Below are 16,196 nucleotides of genomic sequence, written 5' to 3'. Positions count from 1 at the left end.
TCTTAGGACTTTAACAAGACTATTTAGCTCTTGGTAATGGTTGCTGAGCACCTACTGAGCGCCAACCCATATATGCTATATACTATTACTTTGCCTAGATGTTTCCTGAACTGTTTTACCTTTTCACATCTCTTCATCCTTCAGTCTCAACTGTGACTTGAGTCTCTGTGATCATACTGGAGTATGATATCTTGTTCAATCCAAGATATTCCCAATAAGACTTATGTTTCTGCTTCCATAGCCAAGTGAAGAGACCAAAAACCTACCAGACAGGTATTAAAATTACTTCAAAATGAAAACAACTGAGTAAAAGAAGATAAAGAAAGAATTCTTATCTTAACTTTCCTTATCATTTGCTACAACAGACTTTATGAAAGTCAGATGCCACATAAATTCCCATCCTCCCCAGGGGAGAACTTGAGATGGGGAGGAACTGACCTGTTTGAAGAAAGCTAGTATAAGCAAACCTCACCAGCACCGTCTTTCCTTTGAAGCCCTTAAACTTCACTTCTACCACAGCCTTTATTAGGTTAGTATATAAACTTTAACCCCTAGCTGTTCCAGGAGCTACTATCTCTATATAGCACTCTTATATATGTAATACTCTTTTCTCCAGTTATCTGTCAATTGTCAGTTTAACTTGCAGGCCCACACCTGTGAAAGCTTTTCTCCAACTCATGGCAGTGTTTATTACAAACTGATTTTCGCATGACTATAAGCTCAGTGAGAGCAGAGATTGAGCCTGTATTCATTGTATCCCCCAGAAGATTCCCTAAACCCATGCTCATCTTTGACTATTTTTTTAAACTTCATTCACACATCAACAACAAAGTGATTAGATAAAGAATCCTAACAAAGGATTAGGAAAAAGACAAAATTTTCAGGCAAAACATAGATTTAAGGCATACAGCAGGAAAGAGGGAGAGAAAGGGGTCAAAACAGGGGAGAGAAGAGCACAAGGGACTCTGGTGATGGTTCACAGGCGATGTGGTGGTGGGAGAATTATGGGGACTATACATGAAGGGAGAAATCAAATATTGTACAAAAATGAACAATGATGTAAGAAAAAAAAAAGATCCTCCTTTTTCCTCAAAGTGAATCGGATATTTTCTCCATCAAATTAGTTATTTGATCCTTCCTGGATATATGATTAGTCTCCTTATCCACATTCCTACTCCATTCTCCTTATCTGTTCCAAGCTTCTCTATATATCTCTGACCAGTAGAAAACTGACAGCTGGTTTTTGCCTCTGTTGGCACTGTTGTTGTAGGGTCCTGGTTGTGTTTGCCCAGTGGAAAGTACCAGCAAGAGGTCATAGGACAGGAGGGGAGAGATAGAGGTCAAAGACATTTCCCCTGTTCAGTACAGCATCTTCTGGTAATTTCAGAATCCACACAGGGCCCCTCCATCAGAGCTCCAGCTCAGTGAACTCTGCTAACTCTACTTTCTCCCTTTGTTCTGTCAGTCCAAGAATTATCAACAACTTCCTATTTCTATTTCTCTGGGTGCCTTACTTTCCTTGTTTGCACCTTGAAGTCTCTCTGTAAGTAGTGCCTTAATTAAAGTCTCTTCACTGAACCAACAGAAGTGGTTCCCTGCCAGGATCATAATTGACATAGTGGATAACTTGATGTGTTATTATTGATTTTATTTTGTGTATGTGTGGGAGGAGGCTGAGAGAAGTGTGGAAAATGCTTAAGATTTTTACATAGTCTTAATAACTGAAAATATTCAAGTAGTGTCGACTATTGTTTTGTTATGACATTTGCCTGTGTATATTATTCATACTTTCAATATTTACATGTTTAAATCAGTCAAGTTTTCTTCCATTAACTCTTTGATCCTTGTTTCTCTTTCCTCTATTCTGTTGTCTCCTTGGGGAATCCATATTCCTTGCTTGGATCTCAATGAAATTTTCACCATATTTTTAATTATCTGCTTCATTATTGCAGTCTTGTATTCATTTCTTCTATGCTCTGAGAGAATTTACAAATTGTTTTCTACTTTACTAATTGATTTTCTGCAAAATTCCTCTTCTGTTTATTGCTTCCATCTCTTTAAAGTTTGGCATATATGTTTTTCAAATTCAAACAATCCTTCATTACTTCAAATTTTCATAATTGTTTATTCAAGTTATATAAATGCAATTCTCTTGAAACTTAAGGAAGAGACAAATAAGATATCTTTCAAAGCAGTTTATCAAAAAAGCAATGTTTGAGTGGACTACCCCCCCCCCACTTTTCTTTGGTTTAAAATATATTTGTAAGCAATATGATATTTCTTTAAATTAATTCAGAGGGTGCTATATGTTTGTAATTTTTTGCTTAGAAATAAAACATGAGTTAGTTTCTATTAGAGATTGGTGTGATTTTCTGTCTATAACCCTTTTTCAGAGGGATACCAAGATCTAAAAAAGTGAAGGAAAAAAGGCTTCAGAATATACCAGCAGAATCCATCAGGGAAGGAGTCAGAAATGACCTGGAGCCTGAATTGCTTGCAGAAACCATGTTTTATTCCTTCTTTGTATTCGTAGTACAATGTCTGTTTAAAAAAAATGTTTTGATGGATGGATGAACAAATGAATGAGTTCAAAGTTCAAGAGTTTTTAAAGTAGTCACTGAAAGAAATTTCCATATTAAAAAAACCAAACTTTTAAATATTCATTATTTCAACACACTGTCAGTGCAAAAAAATTGTGGGTTTAAAGAAAAGATTAATTTAATATTTTTAAGTCCCAAAGTGTCATTTTTATTAAAATGTGATTGTTTTCTAAGTCCTGAATCAATATTCTTTCTCTCTGTACTTGGAGAGAACAAATATGCAGATGAGTCATCCGACTTGCAAATAGGCCGTGAGAGGGAAGATGGTGTCAGGAAAAGAGCAAACCTATTTGTGAGGTAGCCCAGATTCCCGTTTCCATCATCCAACCCAAATGACTTGAGTTTGTCATTTAAACAAAGTCCACATTTTCATAACTGAAAAATCTGCCTTATTTACCTGAAAAGAAGGGGATAAATGTGCCTTTTTGCTGGGGCGTGTTATGCAAATCTTAGTTGTGGTCATTATTTTAATTTCATGTATTGTATTGGTTCGAAACAAAATGTTCTTTGAGTTAGAAGGTAAAGAATACAAAAGACTTCAAGAATGGGATTGAAAACCCAAATGATCTCTGGTTGCACTGAAGGTGGCACAAATGGAAGTGAATTTAAACTAGAAGCAGGCGTTCAGAATGTAATGAAGCCCTTGACTCCCAGAATGACTGAACAGCAGCCTGGTCTAACTGAGAATATTAGCAAATCTCTCTTTTCCAAAAGGGCATCAAAAAAAAGAATAAATAGGTCATTCCATGTTGACAAAGAAATGATAAACTGACATCTACAGATTAAGTATGTCTCATGCATGAACTTTATATGACAAAAAAAGATATTATTGTCATTACTTTTACATTGAATTTGAGTTCCTTTCGGCACACAGTATTTCTCTTCTAAAACCAAAGTTTTTCTACAAAAATGAACAATGATATAAAATATATATAAATCATATTTGAAAAATAAAACAGAAGGTTTCTTATAATCAGTCCCTTTCTCACTTAAGCTACTTACCAAGCCCGAAAGGTTTTTGAGATTTTGAGTTCTACTGAAGAGTAAGGCCCCAGTTGAGCCCAGCGCTATTGTTGTTCCAAAGGTTTTCTCAAAGTATCCTAACTGGTCTCTATAACTTCAGCCTGCCTGTTCCCCACTCCATCTTCCATATGATAAATCTGGTAAATCCTTAAGTAGAAACTTCTTTGCCCAATATATAATACTCTTTTAGAAAAGTTCCTGATCTTTCTTATCAGCCTCATCTCCTGCCTTGTTCCTACACACTTCTCTTTAGAGACTTGGAACCTTTCACTTGCTATGTCACGTTGTCCTAATTTTATGTCTGAGCATTACAAAATGGTGTTTTCTGTGATGAAAATGTCTGTTGAACTTCTTTTTATTCTTCAAGGCCCAGGTCAAGTCTCATTCCCTAGACGGTGTCTCCTAATTTTCTCCCATTATTTCAATCATCACTTCAGAAAGAATTCTGTTTCCATAGCATTCTACAGCCAATTCAAGGACTTTTAGTGCACCTAATTTTCTGCATCCATGTTTGTTTCACTCATTACACCGTATAATCTTCAAGGTCAGTGACCTCACCTTATTTATTTTTGTATCTACTCAGCTTCTAAAATGGTGATTATTTAAAGATTGTAGCTGAATAAAAAGTTTAGAGAACTCATAATTTTCAGTGGCCATCCCCCAAAGAGTGGAAAAATAGATGAAGAAACACAGAAGAGTACCTGTTATTTTTCATTTATTTTAAGATCCATCATTATCCTTATATAGACCTTTTTATTGAGTACATTATATTCTATGAAATACATTAACTTTACTCTCTAAAGGAATGGAGAATCAGTCTTTCAAACTTGTACCTTTAACAAAGGAGCAAGCAGGAGACACTGTTAAATCATCAATCTACAGCTACTTGCACTCTCCTTCCATACATAAAACTGTAAGAAGTACTAATTACATGATAGGCTGAAAGAAAATTGCAAAAGGCATACCAATTTTGAACACAGGTAACAAAGTTGATGGATCAAAGACCACAAACACTATAATACTATCTTATCAGTGTTAATGAGCAAGAGAACACTCAGTTTGTCACAGTGCTTTAGAACAGAAATCAGAGTAACAGATTTGATTTGTAATAGAAAGACTGAAAAAAACAAAGCTGGTATCAAAATGAAATGCAGTAGAGAAATTTGACAATTCCTAGACTATATTAATTTAGAAAACATTTGTAACCCTGAGAAATATTCTATTGCAACAATGATCCAACAAAATACTAATTCTTCAAGGCTACTAGAGTAGATAAGTAGGTTTCATGTTAGAAAAAATTGTACAAAAAGTTTTCTGACCTTTGAAACATAAGCAAAATTTCATGGCAAAATGAGAGAAATATCTATCTTATTCTATAATATCAAAAAAGAGGGAGGGACTTTTTATACTATATTAATTCATTTATCCAATAAATGCTCTTGAGTCTCACATTTAAAATAAATGTGAATATATTTTAAAATATGTAGCAATAATGAAAATGAAAACACAAGATACTTAAGTAGAATACTGAACAATGTGCTTAAAGAAAATCTGTAACTTTAAAGGCTTAGAGTATAAATAAAATACTGAAATTAAGGAATTAAACAGCTACTTTTAAAGAAGTTGAAAATTGTAACTCAAAGAAGGTAGATTAGAAGAGATAATACAGATATGAGCAAAATTTAATAGAATTATATAGATAAGCATAAAAATAAAATAGAGTGATAATTGGTGATAAGAAAAAATCTCTAAGGCCTGTTATTAAATTAAAAAGGAGAGGGAAGAAACATAAATAATGCAAGCAAGATTGTGCAGAAGATTATACATCTTTAGTTATAAAATATCCTCAAGATGGACTATGAAGATGATTGCTTCTAGAGATTGGGTCTGATCAGGAAGAAGAATTTTATTTTTCATTTTATTCACCAGATTTTTTCTATATCCAGTATATCTTTCATAATTAAAAATCCAAAAATGATTTTATTCAGTAATAAAAATTTGCTTTAATCAAAAATTTAAGAAGGAAAAGGAGGAGGAAGAAAGAAAAAAGTCAAAGAAAGAGAGAACAAGAAAAATCTAACAGATTGTCATGTTCATAGCATAAGTATGGTGTATAATAATAATTTGGCTGACCAGTTGAAAATTCTTGGATAAAAATAATTGCATCAAGGCAAATGTCAATGAATTGGCGTATCTATGCTCTCTGTGGAATTTCTAAAAATTGTTGGCCTCTGGCTAACTCTCCAATCACGTCTCTTGCAAAATGATCAAGGAAAAAATAAATAGGGAGTAAATAAACAATACTACAAATAAACAATCAAACAACATAAATATACTAAATAGTAAAAAGATACAGAATACATGGAATCTTATGTCCATACATTTAGAAATCTAGATGATATTGGCAAATTATTAAAAAATACAACTTAAGCAACCAGAAGTAAAAAGAGACAGACAGTCAAAAATGTCTGTAACCATTAAAGAAATGGAATCAGTAGTTAAAAAGCTTCCCACAAAGGAAACACCAAGTCCAGATGGTTTTCTAGGCAATTTGAGAAACTTTTCAAAAACAAGACTAATTCAACCTTATATAAAGTCTTTCAGGAAATAGAAAACAAGGAAATTCTTCTCAACTCATCCTATAAAGAAAATAATAAATTTTCAAACTAAAACAAAATAGAGTTTATAAGACAATCTTACCATTTAACATAAATGCAAAAGTTCTAAAGAAAAAAAAATATTATCTAATATATTCACCAGTGTATGAAAAAAAAAATATTTGATGGTCAAGTTGAGTCAAAATGCTAGAGGGTAGTTTAACAGACTATATTTAAATGAAATTCATCAAATTACTAGATTAAAGGGGAAAAACCATTTAGTCCTCTCAATTGATAGAGAAAAGACATTTGATAAAATTTAACATATAAACCTTTTTCATACTGGAACCCAATAAAAGATGTAAAGCTATAGTAATGGTGAAAACTTAAAAAAGTTTAGAAGCACTCTCTTTAAAATTAGGAACAAGCAAGCAGTCCATTTATCAAAATTTCTATTCAGCTTGAATCAGAAATCCTAGATAGTGTGATAACAGAAAAAATACATAAATAAAAGCAGAATGACTGGAAGTGAGAAAAACAATAAATAAATGTACCCTGACATTTCTCTATAGAGAAAATCCAAAAGTAGTTATTAGACTAAATCAGAAGGTTTAACAAACTGGGCATACAATTAATATAAAATCAATTTCCATAAATACACAAAAAAGAGACATTTTTAGTGGCAATAGATGTATAAAATACCTAGGAAGAAATCTACCTTCAAAATGTAGGTAGGTTTTATGGTAACTTGTATAAAAGTACTGAAGCATATTAAAGGAGACCTATGATAAGGAAAAAGATTCAATATAATAAGTGTTAATTCTCCCTAAACATCTATGGAGTCTATGTAATTCCTTCAATATCTCAACAAGATTTATAGAAAAAATTGAGTAGCTAATTCTAAAATTTGCATTGAAAAGTGAAAAGTGAAGGAGAGCCAAGACATTTCTGGTGAAGAAGGATAAAATTAGAATTTCAGTTTATTGAAGGACTGTAGAGAAAGTAAAAAGTAAGCCACAATAATATGGGAGAAGATATTGGACACATGAAACCAATAAACATTATTACTCAGATAAATTTCTATCTCTCTCTGTCTCTATCTCTCTGTCTCTCTCTGTCTCTGTCTCTCTGTCTCTGTCTCTGTCTCTCTCTCTCTCTCTCTCTCACACACACACACATACACACACACCCCTATTCTACAAATCAATATGAGAAAACAAACTATGTTCTATATGTACAAACAAAATGAGCAAAAGGCGTAGACACGAATTTCACGAATAAGAGAACAGAAATATTAATAAATATATGAAAGATGTTCAACCTCAATGATCATCAAGAGAAGTCATGTTAATATAAAAATGAGGTACAACTTTTACCCTCTAGGTGAGATAAAAATTAAAAGTCTAACAATACCAAGTTTTGATGGTGATATGGAACAAGCAGAACTATTCTACTCTGACAACAGAATAAAGTGTACAAGCATTTTTGAAAACTATTAGGTAACAAACATGAGTTGACTGTGCCTACACACTATAACCCGGCATTTCCACTCTTAGATATATTTATGTATGAGAAACTCTTGCCTCCTATCATGAAACATAGGCAACAATGTTTTAGCAACAAGTATCTTTCAAAAGAAAGTAAGGAATCAATTGTTGTATATTTACACAGAGGTACACTATTCAGAAGTGAAAATAAATACAGCTATTTAAAAAACAAACTGAATGAATCTTGTATACCTAATGCTGAGTAAAAATAAAGCAATCTAAAATACAGTATTTAATAAATTCTGAAAACAGAAATTTTAGTGATGATAAATATGTAATAATGATTTATAACAAAAATAGCAAGGCACAATGATACATTTTTTCAGAGTGGTAATTATTCTGTCAGTGTAGGCAGGGACAGGAGAGAAGCACAGATATACAAATACACATTTTAAAAAGTATTAGAAATCAATTGGCTTTTAAATATAGTTATATTCATGAGTATTTATTTTATTTCATATCATAATTCACTTACATACTACATATATTATGTTTCTATGACTAATAAGTGGGGTCTGAACAGCTAACTCTTCAGCTCTCTGGTTCAGGATAGAGGTACCTGTGGCAGCTGACAGAATTAGTTCACAATGGAGAAGGCTATACTAAGCCCCATGTTTTTATGGAAGTTTTGTTTTTAATGGAAGTTTTATGGTAAAGTCACAACCTTCTTTCCTCTTTTCTCAGCTCTCTTCTGATATTATTTAGCTTCCTGTGCACTGAGAAAGACTGTACTGGTTGGAAGAATCATAAGTATGCAGTTTTCACCATTCATTATAATTTCAGTTATTGTGCATCAGTCTCTTGTGAATTTAGTTACCATAGACAGCATCTCTTGGGGAAGCTAGATCAAGGACGCAATGACAAGATAATTCTTCTCATCATGCAGAGTTAAGGGTCAGACTACAGTCCAGGTACTACCGCCCTAACATCTATTCTTCTTCCACATCATGGATTTTAAACTTTTTCAGATGGAATTTGAACTTTCCATATGATGTAAATTTGTTAAAGACCAAAAAAGGTTTTTCTTATGTGTGATAATGAGAAAAATACTTCCTTTTGAGCCTATAAATGAAATTAATACCTTATAGGTGGTAGAATAGATGGATATGTATTTTAATTCATGTACTTATATTGAATATGTAGCTAGTAAGCTCTCATTCTAAGCTTTGAAGTTACAAGTTTTCTGCTCTCAAGAAGATGTTCTAGTAGAATGTAACAAATTAAAAGTGCTGTGTCAAAAATGTGCTCTTAGAGAAATTAGAAGAAAAACATGGTTAATTAGTTTTAGAAGTCTGATAAACATGAGATAGACTTTAGGCAACCATACAAGGAAAAAGGAACATAATAGCATAGTAGATTAGTAGCATTAGTACATATGAGATATAAAAATACAGGATATATTTTTAAGTGATAGATCCCCCTTGAAGTTAAATGAGATTTTATGACATTACCTGCCCTTGTGAAATAGATACTTATAATTGTATATATGGGTAGAGTAACCACTTTGGGCAAATATACATAAAATATTAATGATCATTTCTGGGTAAAGTACAATGACTTTACAATCCTATTATTTATAGCTATATATACCTTCCTGTGCTTTCTAAAGTAATAAGTATTTATTACTTTAAGGAGAAAAAAATCTATGGCAGTATTTCCAAATGAAAATAGTAATAATACCAATGACAGTGTTCTTTTCTGGTATGTGAGGATTTCACCACCCATCTGCTTCTAGTAGTGGTGAGAATGCTCACCTCTGCACAGCCTGATTCACATTCTCAAGACACTTGACGGGCCTAGGGCAGCAAACAAGTCCCCATGTTTTGACTCCTGACAGTGTGTCTTGTGGTCACTAGGTTGATGTAGTTGCTTTCTCCTAAGAACAGAGAGAGGCTCCTCTCTCTGCTTATAGATTGCCTGATGTTTTGGAGGGCACTGGGCAGAACTGACCTGGCTGGACTGGTTCTCTGGAGCTGCTGTGAAACAGTAAAGTTAAACTCCACCCGTGAGGTCTGGAGCCTGGAGGGTGAAGGAGGGAACTCAGGATCTGAGCAAACCAAGAGAAGTAAATGAACTGGAAGCCACATGAGCTAGTGCATCTCATCTGAACCCCAGAAATGTGAATATTTTCTAGGACAGTGGTTTCAACCCATCAGACACAGTGCCTCTTTCATTAAAAAAGTTTGCAGTATGATCTTTTTTAAAAATATTTATTTATTTATGCATACAGGAACTGGAGTGTAAGCCAGAGGTGGGGAGGGGTATGTATGAGAGGATTCACCAGAGAGAGTGGGGAGCAGAACAGGCAGATCCACTGAAATACACTGCTGAGGGGAGCAGCGGGCGAGACAGGAGAGGTCTGCTGTGCCATGTGGGTTTCTCCCTGGCAGCCCAGGGATATCACTGTCTTTAACCCCTGTACCACCAGGAAGGCCCTGTAGTATAATCTTAATTAAGGTGAAATAAAATTCATAGATAATGTAATTTTCCACACAAATGCTTTTAAAAAAAATTAGCATCGTGCTCTAAATAAAATAGAAAAAGAACCAAAAGGAAAGTCATTTATATCACATACTTATATATCATTATGTATAAGCTTGGGCATAGTGGTGGCTTAGTTAAATTATACATAGAATCACTGTGAATGTGCTAGTTATAAATAGAGACCAATAAAGATATGTTGGCTTGGGACTTAAATGCCATAGTGATGCATTTTCCAAAGTGTTTAATTCTCGATTTATGTAGTAGTTATATACCTAGAAAATCTAGTGTACATTAAAATCATGACCAAAATACTTTGGATGGATTAGTATATAAAATGTATTTAGTCTCTGGACCTGGGATAATAAAGATGGTTCATTATCATGAGTGCTGACCAAAATATTCATAAGTTGTATGGGACAAAGAACAATTTTTATTTGTGTGAGATTGTCTTGCACGTTGTAGCATCACTAACACCCTAGCCACTATCCCACCCTCCCAATGGGGTCACAACAGAATACCTTTTATGCTCCAAATTCCTGAAGCTCTTAGTGGGCAGCACTAGTCTACCTACTGTTTTTGAGGTAGTCTAATGCTTTCTGCAAGGGTACCAGGTTGAGCTTCACATCATTCCAGGCCTGTGTTTATAGTCCTATGTCCATTTAAAGGGCTCAGTATGCAACTGACATTTTCTTTCAATATTTGAAAACACATAAAACTTTCATTCCAAATTTCCATTTCTAGAAATGCCCTTCAATCCATTCAACCAATATATACACAGACAACTTGTAAAAGAATATATACCTTAACAGCAAATAACTCTGAGAGAAGAGACAGGAGTTGAGGTGGGGATTTTGTGACTTGGATTTTTTATTTTCTACCATATTTTTTTGTTATAATAAGCATGTTTCAGTTTCATTGAAATAATAGTTTTTAAATGCTGTTTTTGCCAAAAAGTAATAATAAAGACTGAGAGTGAAATGATTAACTCAAATATTGAACCCAAGGCTCAATTCAGTGACCCAATCAATTCAGCACATTAGCCCCAACATATTGCAGTGTCACTTAAAGGTGTTGTGTTGACATTGTATTATCTTTGAATCATTTTTAATCAAATAAAATTATATATCCAGGGCCTCCCCAGTGGTGCAGCAGTTGAGCGCTGGGCTGCGAAGCTGCCCGAGGCCTCTGCAGCGCCCGTTTCCATCCCCAGCTGCTCCCCGGCCACTCCCCGGCCACCAGAGGAGGGTCCCACATGGCACGCAGACCTCTCCTGCCGCCCGCTGCTCCCCTCAGCAGTGTACTTCGGTCCTTCTGCCTGCTCTGCTCCCCGCTCTGGCTCTGGTGAATTCTCTCACCCTCCCGCGCTTCTGACTGTACCCAGTGCTTGTATAAATAAATAAATAATTATATATCCATACTTCATCTCAGTGTGCTCCAACTTTCAGGGTTATTCTGACACCATTCCATTTCTCTGAGGTCTTTAGAGCAGAAATGAGTAAGTCAGGAGCTTTCCTGGCAGAGTATGTGAGGATTCTCCAATGTGAGATCTTCAGGGCTGCTATGAAAACTGAGTACTATTATCACCTCATATTAGGCAGCATCAGGTCACATGCTTCACATACCATTGCAAGTGTCTCATAGTTAGTATTTAAGGGACTCTAGTGATAAAAATATTTTTGAGAAGTCTTTCTTTTCTACTTTCATTCTGTTTCTTTTTTCCTTTACTATATGTCCCACTCATTCAAGGGGATCCTTATTCTCAAAAACACCTATTAAATGTAGAAAGAACTAGTAAAGGGGTAGAAGGGCCTCTGTTTAAAGATGACCGAGGAGAGATTTTTCAGAGTGTTGGAGGTGAAGCTTTTACCTTGGGATTCTCTTTATAACAGATCATGATGGAAAACTTCCAGAACTGAATTTTTTTAAACAACTTTAACACTACAAAACTGTCACAAGATTTTTTTTCCTAGACTGTTGTGCTGATATGTGAGAGTTTCTAAATTAACTTTTTGCATGGGATTTCTACCCTTAGGAAGTTCTTCTGATGCTTGAGAACTACACTGCACAGAAAAAAATACCTTTGTTTTACTTAATACTTAGTATAGGGAGAACAGGAGTGATATTGCTTTACCATTCAGCAACCTGTTTTGAGTTTTTAAAGAAATTAATCGTACATTTTCCAGATTTTAATATGTATAAGCAAACTACATCCCCTTGAGTTGAAAAGGCAGGCAACAATTTATAGCAGTGAGTAGTACTGACCACAGGGTAGGCCAACCTAGAGTGGCGTGCCATCATGTCTTTCAATATGTATAATCATCCATTACATATGTTTAGAATTCTTGCTTAAAAGTCTTCAACTTGGTTATTAGTGCATTACATCCGCCTTTTTAAGCCTTAGATACAAAATCAATGCCATGTAAGTTCTATGATTCACTATTGTTCTTTGTTGAAATAAGAATAATTAAAACACTCTAAGTAATTTGATACAGCTGAGAAGTTAGGGAACCATTACATCAGATAAATAATTGATGATAATAAAATCTTTCATAGAATATTTTGAAGCTTTTTCCAATGTATTTCTACAATTATCATTCTGATGCTTTCAAAGACTGTGTAAAAGAAGTTAGACTAGTGTTATTCCCATCATGCAGAATAGAAAAGTGAGGTAAGTGATAGTCTGGGTCAAAAGTGCAATAGCTGGGGCATAAATCATTATCTTCCACGTTCTGCTTCCAAATCTCCCCTACATCCAATCTAAATCAATAGTTCTTTAAACAGAAAACAAGAAACATTTTGATACTTTCAATTCTTCAATGCTGTTGAAATAACAGAGTCTGAATGTACCTGTTTCTTCAACATGTTTTGGATACAACAGACAAAACAATGAACCCACAGACTAATCATACACCCCATTGGCTTTTGCCAATTCTCATTTTTACTGGCAGCTGCATTTCAAGGAAAAGCTAGTGAACTGCAGGGAGTAGATAATGGGGACTTCTCAAGGTATCAGTACATCCAGACCCCTGTGTAAAGCAGATAATCGACGGCATCTGTTTAGAATGGGAGAGACAGCAAAGAAGTCACAGCTGAGCCCCAAGAAAATCTGAAAATGCGAGCACTTTGTTTATGCATCAGGCGCCCGCCCTATGATTTGAGAATTAAAGAGGCCCCAACCATACTGTGGTCCTTTCCATACATTTAATACAGATGTGCTTTCAGTGAAGCAGTAATGATGGGAGGAATAAAAACAGCCATCATTTATTAAAAGCCTATATACCAGGCACCTGCATGGTAGCTCTACGTTCATTTCATATGATCCTCAACATGTAAGCTAGATGGTCATTTCTTTTTCTTTTTTAAATTCCTACCTGAAGTTGAGAAAATCATGAAGAACAGCACTAAGGAGAGAGTTTATTCAGAAGGCTGGTCAAGTAGCTATTTGAGAAGTACATGTCTTTTTATCCTGTTTTTCAATTATTTGCATACTTTCACATTATAATACTGCTGCTTGCCTTATTTTTTTTAAATAAAATATTTAGACAGAGTGTTTGTAGTCTTTTTAATTACAGAGTTTTGATGACTATTTTGCAAGAGTTTAATCAAAGGGGAACAAAAGCTTTATTAACCTGTTTTCTCACTCCCCTTATTTGCAATATGTGCTTGTTTATTATCTTTTAGAACATACTCCTCATCTGGTTTGAAATGAAAGGATGATCCATCTCCTCATTACTGATCCTTCGCTTGGTGATGAAAAACAAAACAAAACATATGAACAAAGGGAAAATGCCTTCCTGTCATTTCTCAGCCTTCCTTGCTGCTGCTCAGCTGGGACACTAAAGAGTGGGGTTTAATGAAAGAAGGTGAGAAGGTGAAAAAAAAAAAAAAGCCCTAATGAGGATGTGTTTAGTTATATGGAAAGATCACGGAGAAGTAGCTGTGGTTTTCTTTATGCCTAACACACCACAATGTCCCCCAAGGTCAAAGAAGCCCATCGTCCTTCCTCATCCATTCATTCCCTACCCTGGCAACCAGCCTCTCTGTCTAGAATAGATTTCAAGAAGTTTATTTTCTGATGGGGGAGTGAAAAAGAATCTCATTTCCCATCACCAGCTTGTGACTCTTGAGAAACATGCAGAGGAAGTGTGGAGATTCTTAGGTTGTTTGCCTCCCTGGTGGAGAACTCAGGATCAAGCATCTTAGGCCCTGGGTGGGCTGGGGGTGGGGGGTGATAGATCCCCAACCTAGTGGGCAGGCTCACTGACACTTACCCTGAATAAAGATGCAAATTCCCATCAAGCAATGCAGAGCCACTGAAAAACAAAATGCTTTAATGCTTCAAAGGAGAGCCAATAATAGCTATCGAAATTCTAAAGCAGTGCTCTGAATTAGAATGAAATCTTGTAGTCATAATATCATTCTGCAAATGTCGTCAATCAGCGAGCGTTCCAGCCCTGTGGTGTGAGCATCACTCTGAAAATACCAAATCAAACAGGAGGACCAAACTTGGACAGAACTCTGAAAACTCTAAGAGAAAGATGTTTTTTGCTTTACCAGTTCCCAAACCAGAAAATCATTACTCATCATCCCAACAGACCACTTCATGGGAGGGGAAGAAAGGCACAACCCACTATAAAAAAAAGAAAACTTGAAGTATCGTTCCTCTTGGATCACCCGCTATCTTAGAGACAGGACATACTTCTCTAATGTTCTATGTCCAGTATAACCATAAACACTTTGGCAGGAATAAATTGAGATCTTTCTTTGACGTTGAAATATGCAGCCTTAACTGTGCTCTCATCCTCTACATTTCACTGAGTGAATAACCTAAATTACTCAAAACGGCAGTAAATTGGCTCATCATAGCCCTTTCTAATTTTAAAAGGATAAAGAACAACAACAAAAAAAACCTGACAGCTTAGAATGTAGCAGTATAGGCACTAGTGAAGCCTGTTAAGGGGCTGCCACAGTCTCTTCCTAAAAAGGTCATGAGTTCAAATTCAGCCTAGGTTCATTATGACCAAGGACCACTCAATGTCTTATGTTAAATGTATGGGTGCCCTCAACATAATGTTCTTAATAGGGACTCTGACAGCTTGCATTTGTCATTTTTGCTGACTCTCCTGAGTACAGTGGATGGCCAAGCACATGTAGAAACACCATCATTTCCTCCCATATAAAGGTGATCCTGGCAAAATGTGCATCTTGCTTGCACACTGCCTCCTTTCTAGCTCTGAAGAAAAAGTGGAGCAAGAAGCTCTTTGACTATCAAACACCCTGATGAGCCCAGGGCAGACTTTAAATTTTAAAGATGTACACGCATGTCCACAAGAACAGCATTTCCCAAACAATATAATAACCCTGTCAGCTTCAACAAAGCATTCACTTGTGGTGATAAAATGCCAGGTCACAAGTCATATTTTGACTCCATTACTGAGCATTATCCTTGAGCTCAAAATAAAAAGTCAGTACAATTTACCAGCTGTTGGGCTGCAGCTCCCCTCACCCCACCCCAACGACAACAGAATAACAGGCTGAACAATTACAGCTGCTGGAGTCACTACTCGATTAGATTCTTAATGATTGGCTCTGTCCACAGGTCACTTTGGCCAGTGAAACAACAAATAGAATTCGGACTATTTAGGTTTCTGCTTGGGATTTTATAGAATTCACTGCAGAACTTCACTATCAAAAGAGATTTGGGATGACTTAGAGACACATAGGATACTTAGGGTTTTCCTCTTTATGAAAAAAGCAAAAGTCGGTGTGGTTAAGATATGAGATTCCCGTGGGGCACCTTTCATAAGTTGTAAATGGTTCCCACTTTTTGAACTCCAAGGAGCAGATCACCAATGAGTGGGGGGAATACCCTATAAGGGCCAACCTCAGGATGTATCCGTGCTGAGTATCTGAGAGATGCTAAACAAATCTGCCCCCCAATAACA

Source organism: Talpa occidentalis, unplaced genomic scaffold (assembly GCF_014898055.3).
Source record: "Talpa occidentalis isolate TD23 unplaced genomic scaffold, MPIMG_talOcc4v2.1 talOcc4.2, whole genome shotgun sequence".
In the NCBI taxonomy this organism is placed as follows: Eukaryota; Metazoa; Chordata; class Mammalia; order Eulipotyphla; family Talpidae; genus Talpa; species Talpa occidentalis.
The sequence above is the reverse complement of the archived record's forward strand: the minus strand, read 5'-3'. Positions refer to the sequence as shown.